General features: G+C 43.2%; 1 protein-coding gene across 1 annotated transcript in view; it reads right to left on the minus strand.

The window, feature by feature from the left end:
- LOC127009123 (cadherin-89D-like) overlaps window positions 1–11,418 on the minus strand; it is a 61,608-nt gene extending 50,190 nt beyond the window's left edge. The window contains exons 1-2 of the mRNA XM_050881910.1: window positions 11,178–11,418; window positions 7,946–8,506 (exon numbers count right to left, since the gene is read on the minus strand). The gene's annotated coding sequence lies outside the window, so the exon portion shown is untranslated. The remainder of the gene's footprint in view (window positions 1–7,945; window positions 8,507–11,177) is intronic.
- Window positions 11,419–12,461: the final 1,043 nt, after the last annotated feature.

The raw sequence follows: 12,461 nt of genomic DNA on the forward strand, positions 1-12,461 counted from the left end.
AGAAAAAAAGGAAAGAAAAGAAAGAAAAAAGATAAAACGAAAGAAGAAATACAATGCGACAATCAAACACACACACACACACACACACACACACACACACACACACACACACACACACACACACACACACACACACACACACACACACACAGGTAAATTAACACTTATATTCAGATCCACCTGCCTCACATCCGCCCATCATCTCGTCACGCGAATCACCCAAAAGTTATGAACAATCCTCTTATTTAACACGACCCTAGGAGGAGGAGGAGGAGGAGGAGGAAAGAGAAGAGGGAGAAATGAAAGGTGTAAAAGGTCATAGATGTGCGAGGTGAAAGGAATAAACGATCGAACCAGAAGAAAAGTGAAAAGGCAAAACTGTAATGAAATGGAAGAGAAAAATAGAGGAGGAAACAATACAAGTAGAAATGAGAACAACGGAGGTTAAGGGGAGAGAGAGGAGGCGGAGGGAAGAAAGGCGAAGGGAGGAATGGAGAGTGATGGGAAGGAGAGAGAAAAGAAAAGGGAGTTGGAAGGAATGGAAGAAGAAAAAAAGAAGAGTGAGTAAGGAGAGAGGGAGGCGGGGAACAAGAGAGGGATAGGAGAAAAGCGAGTGGGGGAAAGAAGGAAGGAGAGAGGGAAGAAAGGAAACCGAAAGAGGGATAGAAAGATGGAAGAAGGTGGAAAACGTTTAAACAGCAGAAACAGTGAATAAAGGACTCCAAACGAAAGCTGATGAAGGAAGGAAAGGAGAAAGGGAAGAGGTGGCAAATGAATGATGAGGGCAAGCGAAAAGGGAGAGGGAAGGGATCGTATGTGAGGAGAGGGAGAAAAAGAAGAGTTGGAAGACAGAAACAAAGGAAGAAGAAGAAGAACAAGAACAAGAAAAAAAGGTGATGATGATACTGACAATGATGAAAACAGGAGAAAAAAAAAGACATGGTAATGACAACAATTATAACAATGATAATAATAATAATAATAACAATAACTACAATAAAACCAATAATAATGAGAAAGAAGAATGAATTGAAGAATCGGAAAATGAATATTACCCAAAACAGAAAACAATTATTACCAACACAAAATAATATAAACCTCGACATTGAAATTTTCCTCCTTCCATCTCATTTCACGCTTCCTTCCTCTCCTCCTTACCCACTACCCCCTTCCCTTCAATTCGCCTTCTTCCTTCCTTCCTTCCTCTCCTTTTTCCTCTCTTCCTTACTCGACACCACTATATGGTACCCAAGCTTCCTTTCTTCCTTCCTTCCTCTCTTCCTTACTCGACACCGCTATAAAGTACCCAAACCCCTCCCTTCCTTAGCCTCCTTCCTTCCTTCCTTCCTTCGTTCCTCTCCTATGATCATTTTCTTCCATAGCGTTGAAGTCACCGTGGTATGAACTCGTAGCACGCAATCCCTTTCCCAGATATGTTTTTAAGAGGCGGTGAGATGAGCTTGAGAGGAGAACGTGTGAAAAAAGTTATAGTAGAAGGTATAACAGTGAATGAGTGTTAATGTCCCTCTTCTGCCCATGTTTCTTTCTTTTTCTTTCCTTTCCTTTCCTTTTCTTTCTTCTTTTTTGCCTCCCTGGTGTCATTTTTTTTTTTTTATCCTATGCCTCATAAGCTGCTTTTTTTATTCCCATTCTCCTCCCACTTTCTTCTTTTCCTTATTTTATTCTAACTCTTTTTATTTATTTTTTTTTTTATCTTCTTCTTCTTCTTCTTTTTCGTCTTCTTCTTCTTCATTTTCCATTTCCTCCTCCTCCTCCTCGCAGCTGTTATCTCAGGATGCAACGGAAGCCCCACTTGTTGCACTCTTTCCTGCGTCCTGTCACCCTTTGTCCTTTGTCTTTCCCTGTTTCCTTTTCCCTCTCTCCTTTCTTCTTTCTTTCCTTCCTTTACTCTTTTCCTCCCACTCTCTTTCTCTTACTCTCCTTTCTTCCCTTTCTCCTTCCCTTATATTTATTTTCTCTCTCTCCTCCCCACACTCTTCATCTCTCACTTTCCTTTCTTCTCTCTATTCCTCCAGCTTTCCTTCCTCTTTCCTCCGGTTGCTCTTCTCCCATCCCTCTCTCCTTCGTTCACCCTCTCCTTACTCACTCTCCTTTTTTTCCTCTTTCATTCCCTCCCCCTCTTTTTTTTCTCTCCTTCCATCACTCTCCTCGCCTCCCTTCACCTTTCTTCCCTCGGCCTTCTCCATCTATCCATATAATGATTTCAGTTCCTCTCTCTCCGAATTCACTCAATAATTTCCTCCATTTCTTCACGTGACATTTCTCTTTCACTCCTCTAATTCCCTACATCAATCCTCCTTCAGTGTTCCTTTCCCCTCCCTTTATATCTCCTTATACTCCCATTTTTCTTTGTTTCCTCCCTTTTCTTTGTTTTTTTTCTACTCACCCTCTTTCTCTTTGCGTGGTATCCGCTTCCCTTTTCCCTTCCTTCCTTCCTTCCTTTGTATTAATCCTTCTTGTCTCCCTCCCTTCCTTTTCCAGTTTACTTCTATTTTTTTTGTCAACATGTTTTACGGACTAACAATCACGTCTGGAGAGTCGCGCGTATTTATAGTTGTGTATTGATTTAAGGAACTGAGTCTATGAAGGATTTTCTTTTGTATTTTTTGTGTCACTAATCAGTTTTGCATAATTAGATTCATTTTATAAAACTTTTGACATTTTGATTACTAACGACTCTCTCTCTCTCTCTCTCTCTCTCTCTCTCTCTCTCTCTCTCTCTCTCTCTCTCTCTCTCTCTCTCTCTCTCTCTCTCTCTCACACACACACACACACACACACACACACACACACTGTCCCCTCCCTCATGCTCAGTTCGTCGTAATGGCTGCATGAATAAATGAGAAGTGAGCAGCCCAGACTCCCTCTTCGCTTCCCTCCTACACCTATACACACAACACGCGCGCCTCCACTTCCTTTGTTTATGAAGTATTGACACGGAAATTGAGCTGCTTGTATTGACATGGTAACTTCTCCTGACTGGTTACCTCACCTCCTACCTGTGTTTCCAAGTACACTACAACCACAACAACAATAACAAGTACTATTAACTGGCTATATCTCCTACAGTGTTTTATATTTTCGTGTTATTATCGTAAATTCACATTCTCTCAGTTTTTTTTTATTGAAAGAGAAAAAAGTTATAAAATAAAGTACTTCCACTACAACTAAACTTATATCTTTAAATGCTATTGCGAACACCAACACCATTATTAGGACATCTTTGCTACTACTACTACTACTACTACTACTACTGCTACTGCTACTACTATCTCCACCACTATCACTAAGCTTATACTGTTATTCTTGCCCATTATTTTCTATTAATACTTCTGTTGTTGACTTCTTTCACCACTGTCACCACCAAAGTCACCAAACCAACCGACATTGCCGCTCCCATTACCCCCCCCCCCCCCCACCACAATAACCACACCCATTACCCGCAACACTAACACCAACACGCACCACTACCATATACCATTAGAAACTCTACCTCTTGTTGCTCCCCACTCACGTTGTTGCTGTTGTTGTTGTTTTGACAGCTTTTACTTATCTATGTCTATATTGAGTTATTCTTTTTTTAGGGGGGTTGTGGTTTGGGTTTTAAGACCGAATCCCCTTCCTGACAATACTGGGATTCGAACCGCCTTCCCCGTAGTTTGACGCTCCAAGCCACTAGACCACCACGCCTTTTCTTGTTGCCTACCACCACTACCAATCAACCCACCACTACTACTACCAACAGCCACCATCACCACCTTCACCCTCACCACCATCACTATCAGTACTTTTCTTTTTTCTCTCCTCACGGTTCGCCTCCTTCCTTCCTGTCCTACTTTCTCTCCCTTGCATCCTTTCTTTTCTGTTTCCTCCGCTTCGCCTACTGTCCTCTCCCTCCCTCTCTCCCTTCATTCATTCTTACGTCCCCTCCCTCCCTCTCTTATTTCCGTTCCCCCCTCTCTTTTATTTTCTCCATCCGGCATACTCTCTCTCTCTCTCTCTCTCTCTCTCTCTCTCTCTCTCTCTCTCTCTCTCTCTCTCTCTCTCTCTCTCTCTCTCTCTCTCGAAACTTGACCTTGCCTAGACAAACTTTTATAAAACGAAACTTTCACTCGAGCAATCAAGTGTCGAGCAGCGGTTTTGTGGTTTTGATGATGGAGAGAGAGAGAGAGAGAGAGAGAATATGTCCATCTACCGACTTTGCCATAAAACTGATCAGTCCTTTATTGTGTACGATTATAAAGTCTATGCTACGGAAAGGTCCAATTTTAGTCACAGTGAGAGTCTCGGAACCCAAACCAATTTACTAACTCATATTTCTCTGCCAGTTTAAGCGTAAAAGACACACAAAAGAAACACGTAGCGAAGAAATCTTAACACGCTATAACTTAACACATTTTTATACTTTTTAATATACTTTAAACTTTTGCCGCAGTTCACTAATTTATTAACTCGTATATCTTCGTTTATTTAAAGCGTAAAAGACAAAAAAAAAACGTAGCAAAGAAATCTAAACACGTAATAACTTTATAATTTCTATACTTATACTTAATACTTTTGCCGCAGTCCACTAATATATTAACTCATTATTTCTTCGTCAATTTAAACCGTACCAGACAACGAAAAAGAGATCCTAATACGCTACTTTCCCGCAGTCTAATCAGCAATACGATGCGATCTGAATCAACGAGAAAGTTTCCCGGTCAAAAACAAAAATGAAATAGCATCGTACACCGCCATCCTCCAGCCGACCGCCCATGATATCGATTGCACGAAAACGAAAAAATATATAAACTTAACGATGGGATTTCACAGTTTCCCTTTATAAGCCGCTTTTTATCCCTTTTTAATTATAGACTCAAGTTGTTTATTCCCATTTTTTAGTATCATGGCAACGAGCTGACAGATTAGGGAGTGTAAAATAAAAATGGAAATTCGTATTTTTTTCTATATATTGTCCTTTATCGATCCCTTCCTACCCGGCGAAGCACACCTGTTTTACCCCCCACCCCCCCCTCCGTCTCTCTCTCTCTCTCTCTCTCTCTCTCTCTCTCTCTCTCTCTCTCTCTCTCTCTCTCTCTCTCTCTCTCTCTCTCTCTCTTTCCTCCAGACCAGCGTCCCCCTTCACCCCTCCATTCTTCTCTCCCCTTCTCTCTCACACTCTCCCTCCCTCCCTCCCTCTTTCCTTTTGCTACATCCGCCGGTTCCCTCCCTCCCTCCTTCCCTCTCTCCCTCCCTTTCTCACCTGCCTGCTACCCGTCCCTCCTTTGTTCCCCTCACATACCTCTCCCCTTCCCTCGTTCCCTCCTCCTCCACCTGTCACGTCCCCTCTTAACATTACCTTACGACTCCTCTCTCTCTCTCTCTCTCTCTCTCTCTCTCTCTCTCTCTCTCTCTCTCTCTCTCTCTCTCTCTCTCTCTCTCTCTCTCTCTCTCTCTCTCTCTCTCTGCGAATACAAATGCAACACACACACGCACATACACACACAGGCAAGGATAGATAGATAGAGAGAGAGACAGAGAGACGATAGCCCGCATAATGTGACACTCAAGGCCAGATGAAAGCACGACAACGATATCAATCCTCCCTGCACGTCGTACCTTACGGGAAACTAACGTACACACTCACGCCTCGGGTCTCTCTTTCCCTTGGCCACGCCGCGATCGATATGATAGTGAGGCGCCAGTCACGAGAGGTACTTTGCGTGACCACATCAACCCTGCGTTCCTCCTCCCTCCTCTTCCTCCTCCTTCCCCCTCACCCGTGTTTTCCCTTCCACCTCTCTCCCTCTTTCTCTCTCTGTTTCTGCAATGGTTTCTTCTCCTTCCTTTCTCTATTTCTCCTTTCCCTTATTTCCTCTTCCTCCTCCTTTTCTCCACTCCCCTTTTCCCTCCCGCCTCTGTCTTTTTTTTTTCCTTCCTTCCTCTCTCCCCTATTTCCTCTTCCCATTCCCTTATTCCTCTTTCTTTTTTACTTTCTTTTATCTTGCTCCTTTTCTTTCCTCTCCCTCCTCCCTCTTCCTCCTTCTCCTTTTCCTCATCATCATAATATTGTCCATCCCCCACCCCACCCCATTTTTCCGTTCCACCTCTCTCCCTCTTTCTAACTTTTTTTTCAATGGTTTCTTCTCCTTCCTTCCTTCCTCCCTTCCTCTCTCCCTCTATGTCCTCTTCCTCAACCTCTTTCACTTTCGTTATTTTCTTCCTTCTCCCTCCTCCTCCTCCTCCTGCTTATCATGTTCTTTCTCTGTTTTCCTACCTCCTCCTCTTCCACTTTCCCTTCTCTCCCTCTTTCTGTTTCTTCAATGGTTTCTGCTTCCTTCCTTCCTCCTCCCTCCCCTTATTTACTCTTCCTCATGCTGTTACTTGTTCTTTTCTTTCTTCTTTACGTTATGCTCATTTACTTTCCTCACTCCTCCTCCTGCTGCTCATTATGCTCTCTCTCTCTCTCTCTCTCTCTCTCTCTCTCTCTCTCTCTCTCTCTCTCTCTCTCTCTCTCTCTCTCTCTCTCTCTCTCTCTCTCTCTCTCTCTCTCTCTCTCTCCCTGCGTTCTTCCTCCATACTTTTTTTAAACTCACTTCTATGTTTCTTCTCCTTTCTTCCTCCTTTCCCCTCTCTCTCTATTTCCTCTTTCCCCATCCTCATTCTCTTCATGTTTTTAATTTATTTTCTTTCCTCTTCCTTCTTCTCCTTCTCCTCCTCCTCCTGCTCATCGCGTTCTTCCTCCTCCTCCTCCTCTCCGTACAACAACCTCCTCAAAGCACAGTCACGCATACGGAGGTGCAAATATTTTACAGGAGATAATTACACATTTTTTTATCTCCTATACCTGAAGATCAAAGAGCGCTTACCCCCCTCTCTCTCTCTCTCTCTCTCTCTCTCTCTCTCTCTCTCTCTCTCTCTCTCTCTCTCTCTCTCTCTCTCTCTCTCTCTCTCTCTCTCTCTCTCTCTCTCTCTCTCTCTCTCTGCATGCATGACGCCGTGGGAATTATTTCACTTTCGATTTCCATTTTCGGCCAATAATTCAACATCTACATTGTCTTTTCTTGATTTTTATTTCCCTCGGTGTTATAATATTATACGTTTTGTTAGTTTAATTCACCGTCTCCGGGCCTTCACATATTTAGAGATGAATTAATTGATCTACTGGTGGGACGGCACATAATGAACAGGAAGACAATACTTGAGAGAACAGAGTAAAGCGCCTATGTAGGGTAAACAATTAGTAATGCAAACCAAGCCCACCAATAATATATCGAAGAGGATTTTTTTTACGTCAAAGGAGTCAGTTCAAGGCCATAAAAAAAAGGAAACAAATATGAAAAAAAAATCCCTCTTCCCACTGCTTTCCTCATAGACGTGGAATGAAGCGGGGTTTTTTTTTTTTTTTTTTTTGGTAAATATGAGTAGTGACTTCCTGTATCCTACCCATCTTAACATACGGTTCAAAAACTAATTGGATCATCGATAAATATAGAGAAAAAAACGCAAAGAGGAATGGAGAGGAAAAAAGAAGTGAGCATCATGAACTAGGGAACAGGCAAATGTTTTGAGAAATTCTGGTAACTATCCAGAATAAATTGTTGCAGTATAGTACAACAACAACAACAACAACACATCCACCAAATAAGACAAGCGTAAGTAAACACAACCCACGAAACAAACAAACACACAAACATAAAACAAAGCATAACAAACACCCCCACCTATCACCTCCCTTTCCCCCTCACTTTCTTTTCTAATCAACTCCCTTTTTCTCTCAGGTGCAAGCCAAAACAAACACACACACACACACACACACACACACACACACACACACACACACACACACACACATATAACTAATCTTAACAACCCCCCCCCCCCCACACCCTTTACCTGTCCCCTCCATTTTCCTCCTCACACTCTTTTCTAATCAACTCACCTTTTGTCTCAGGTGTAGTCGTAGCAGCAGAGTCCGCGGAAGACGACCATCACCAGACAGACAGGTAGGCCGCCAGATAGTAACACAAGGGAGGTTACCAGGTAAAAAGGTCACTCCCTTGCTTGGAGTTATCAGTCACAAAGGTCACAAGTCCCTCGAGGGTTCGGAATCCAAGATATTAAGTCAGTCACTTCTACACTTCCATGCGGTGTCCAGTACGTCTGTTTTCGTTTGTTTTGTCTTTGCTTTTTTTTTTCTTCTTTTTTTATCTTTTTTTTATTTTCGATGCTGGAGGAAATAAGATGTTAGATAAATAAGTATTGTTTCCTCACTCAGTATCTGTAACTTACGGTTTTATTTATTTACTTCTCTTTACTTTATTTTTCCACTGTAACACTTTTCAAATTGTTTTTTTCCTCCTTTCATTGTTGTTTTATTGTTTTTTTTTATGTTCTTTATGTTATGTTATCTTCCACTCCTCTACTTTCTTCTTTTTCTTAGCTATGTGTAATCTTTTCATTCGTCTTAGGAAAAGGTTCTATACTTTACTAATCCTTCACACTGGGATAGCAACAGACGTAAAGTAACAATTTCCGTGTAAAAAAAAGCGGTGTAGCGGAACATTCAAACGACGTCAGAAAAATAAGTATAAAAAAAAAACTTGAGAGCTGTCTTACGCAAAACTGCAAATTCACTCGCAATAAAGACTAATAAAAACTCGAAATTCTTGTTCTCGTCCTTTTTCTTTACATATTTACACTGACATAAAAGGCTGTGCTACGTAACAGAGGATGAACGTTAGCCATGAGGAGAGAGAGAGAGAGAGAGAGAGAGAGAGAGAGAGAGAGAGAGAGAGAGAGAGAGAGAGAGAGAGAGAGAGAGAGAGAACGGACAAGTTGACAAGACAGACAGATAGACACACACAGAATAAAGAAAGAAGGAAACCAGGAAAAAATAAAAGAACAAATAAAGAAACAACAATACCTACAGACGAAAGGAAAAGGCAGGAAGTAAAGGGAAAACAAAAAAAACAAAAAAAAATCATCTGCCTACGCATTCATTTAATCTTGCGCAACGGCCAGACTAGAAAGGTGGGCAGGCGGGCGGTCGGGTAGGCAGGCAGGCAGGCAGCTGGGTCGGTAAGGAGATGCTGCAACACGCTCTATTAAGGCAGCATTCACGGCCACCACGTCAAGGCGCTCTCATTCAAGCCTCGCCACTCCAGGGCAAACTAACGAAGCAATAAAACAACAAAAAGTATCTCGACTTCTTTCTCTTCTTCCGCGCAGATAAGCAACGTCACTCTCTTACTACAATATACACTGGTCGGTCTACTTAGTTTCAGCAGCGAGATGATAAACAATTACCTTCCGCGTTAGGAGAGATTTTATAGTGAAACGTATTAGTAAAAGCATGATATTGGTGAGTCTACGCAAGGGGACCAACCTATAGAACACACCCACCCACTCCGACTAAATGCCACAGAGTTCAGGGAAATGAGACGTGGGGAGAGGGGGAGAAGGAGGAGGAGGAAGACAGGGGTGTGAGGGTGGAGGAGGAAGAGGAAGGAGAAGCGGGCCAGGAAGAAATGTTTTTAGGAAGGATGTAGATGAAATAAGCGGTAAGGGCAACGAAGAGGACGGAAGGAATACAGTATCACGAGCCCCTTCACAGCTTCTTTGCATAATTTACATCATAACCTCCCGGCTGTTGACCCTCCGCATCGCAGCCCACAACCGCAGGAAGGAAGGAAGGAAGAAAGGAAGGAAGAGGGGAAGGAGGTGGGGAAGGGATCCATCTAACCCCGCGTGCTTAACACAATAAGGTAGGGCGTAGAGGCGTGAAGCGTGCAGTTAAATTAATCCTCATCTCCCGCCGGAACGAGGAAGTAAAGTAGTGTGCGGTGTCTTTGGAGCCCTGCATACAGTGGGACCCCGGCTAAACCACACGGGAGCAGGGAGCGAAGCATGGCGGGGAAATATAAGGTGTCGCTTGTCGTTCATCCGTAAAACACGCAACTCGATTCATCCACGTCCTCGGTGATGTTCTGAAAGCTTCCTCCTCCTCTTCCTCCTTACGCTCTATTGGTGGCTTAACGGAACAGAGAGAAGCAAACACGAATAAATGAAGTATCAGTCGGTGGTGGTAAGACAATGAATAATGCGTTAGAAGGTTTGGGATAGATAAAAGAGGATGACCGTGAGATAGCCTACTGTGGCCCGTAATCCCCGACGCTTTTACTCTCGCAACAAATATTTGCAAAGGGCATAAAGGAGGATTAGTCGGGTTCTCATGGGTTTTTTTTCACATTCATGGTGCAGAAGCCTTGTCAAACTACCACATCTATGAAAGCCTTATGAAATGTGTGCGTGTATACCCCGAATATGGACCATTAGTTAAGAGATCACAAGCGTTCTTCTACCTCCCTTGCGCTGCCCACACCCGCCCACCCTCTAAAACTCTTCCCATCCCGCGCGTGCGTTCGTCAAAAGGTCAAAATGTTTACCCCTCGTTCCGTCTCATGGGTGTCTGTGCTGTAGAATCACGTCTCTGCATTTTGAGCTATTATGTATATTTGCTGGGCATGCCGAGGCTTAGATATAATTTACGAGGAGACCATATTTTTAAACATTTCTGCGCCCAAGAACACGTAATTTACTAGTCTTTCGTGGGAGTTTAGGGCATTTCCAGGGGTACTTTTATGACCCTGGTGGTAGTCTGAGCCTTCTTCTGTACCGTGAACCTAAAAGAACACGCATTAGAACTCGATTAACCTCCTTCTTGGCCTTTGGAAATAGTTGGCGTGAGGGGTGGGGGCATCTGACAATACCAACCACAGGCTTTCAAGATGTAGGGAAGAGCTAGGGGGGAAGGGCTACAGTCCATCATTTGGTAGTTCGTTTTTAGCTATGTGGCCAGAGCAGCAGAACGACACGACACATGGTTATATTAATTTTACTGCCCAGGAAATGCAGTTATTATCGACAACGTATAAGTGAGCGGGGTGACAGACTAAAAAACTTAAAGAACCAATATCCTTGAGCTAGTCACCGTACCCTCGATCTGAGCCACCCGTCTTTCAGGGGACAAAATCATTCAAATTCAAAATGCTTATTCGTTTTCGTTTTCAAATTAACGAAAACCATTCTATCCACGCGGCACACTGATCAAGTATCTCGGTTATTCACACACAGTCATAGGTGAACCCTCCCTAAGGATGCCACACGCTCACACTTCACTGTAGTCCTTGTAGTGGTGTCACAGATGAAGAAGGCGGGAGCAGCACGCGGTTCGCCTCCTTCCCGCCGCGGCCACACGTGCACAGGTAGGAGACTGGCATGCGCGTCGCCGCCTCAGCCACGCGTGCAGCTGTGCTCGTGCCGCCCCCCGCTGCCAGACGCGACCACATAAATTAACATTTTGGCGCCCAAGCACACACCTTTGACGAGGCTTTCGTAGGAGTTTTGGGGGATTTGCAGAGGCAGTTTTATGGCCCTTTTAGTAGTATGACCCTTCTTCTGTACCATGAACCTAAAAAGACACTCATTAGAACCCGATTGGTCTCTTTTTTGGCCTTTGGAAATAGTTGATGTGCGAGGTGGAAGCGTCTTGTCAATCAATGGGTTGTAAGAGATAGTTAATGAGGAGTGAAGATCGTAGCGAACTCAAGAGGATTAACTAATGTTTATTTTACTGCCCAGGAAATGTAGCTTTTACCACATTTTGTTACACTAGCTGATGTAAGGAGCGAGGTGACGGACTAAGCAAGGTAAAAACAATGGTTTCCCTGAGCTCGTCACCGTGCCCTGTCTGGGGACTAGCACAGCATCAGAGTAAATTATTGAATAATAAAAACAGCTTTCCTTTCACAAATGTTGAGCGTCACTGACTTCCTATCTATTGAACCAGCGCAAATATTTGAAAATCATTGTAATTCATTAACGCCATGACATTCAAGTACAAATTTTTCAAGTCTTCAAAAAAATGGTAGCCTATCTGTTTAGCTACAAGGCTGGCTACACAGTGGTTATTGTTATTTTAATTGTTATATACATGCCCTTGGCATGCAACTTTAAATATATTATCAACCTCGTGAAATTGGTGAGTCAGATAATGCTTGCAGGTTTCTGTTGAATTCATTTAATATTGATATAAAACCTAACAAGAGCAGCCTCTCGAGTTGACTACTCCTTTGATCTTCACTCTTCAGCGCCTCTCTCCAACAAAAAAGCTTTGTCTCTAACAAGAAAATAAAGGACAAAGGGTCTGTGCAGGATGATCATTACAGGGAGGGTCCAGGAAGAGCACTGCAGCACAGGCACAATGGGCAACTGGGAACCATAAAAGTGCGAAAAGCTCTGGTATTTTTTATATATATGTTTAATTTCACTGTAAAGGCAATGCTGATGCTGATGCTGACCAATTGGTCTGCCTAAGATCGGTTATTTTCCTCCACAATCTGCATGCCTCAGGTTAGGTAAGGCTGGTGGAGGAGTTGGAGCAGTGGAGCTCAATA

Source organism: Eriocheir sinensis, chromosome 39 (genome assembly GCF_024679095.1).
Source record: "Eriocheir sinensis breed Jianghai 21 chromosome 39, ASM2467909v1, whole genome shotgun sequence".
NCBI classification, from domain to species: domain Eukaryota; kingdom Metazoa; phylum Arthropoda; class Malacostraca; order Decapoda; family Varunidae; genus Eriocheir; species Eriocheir sinensis.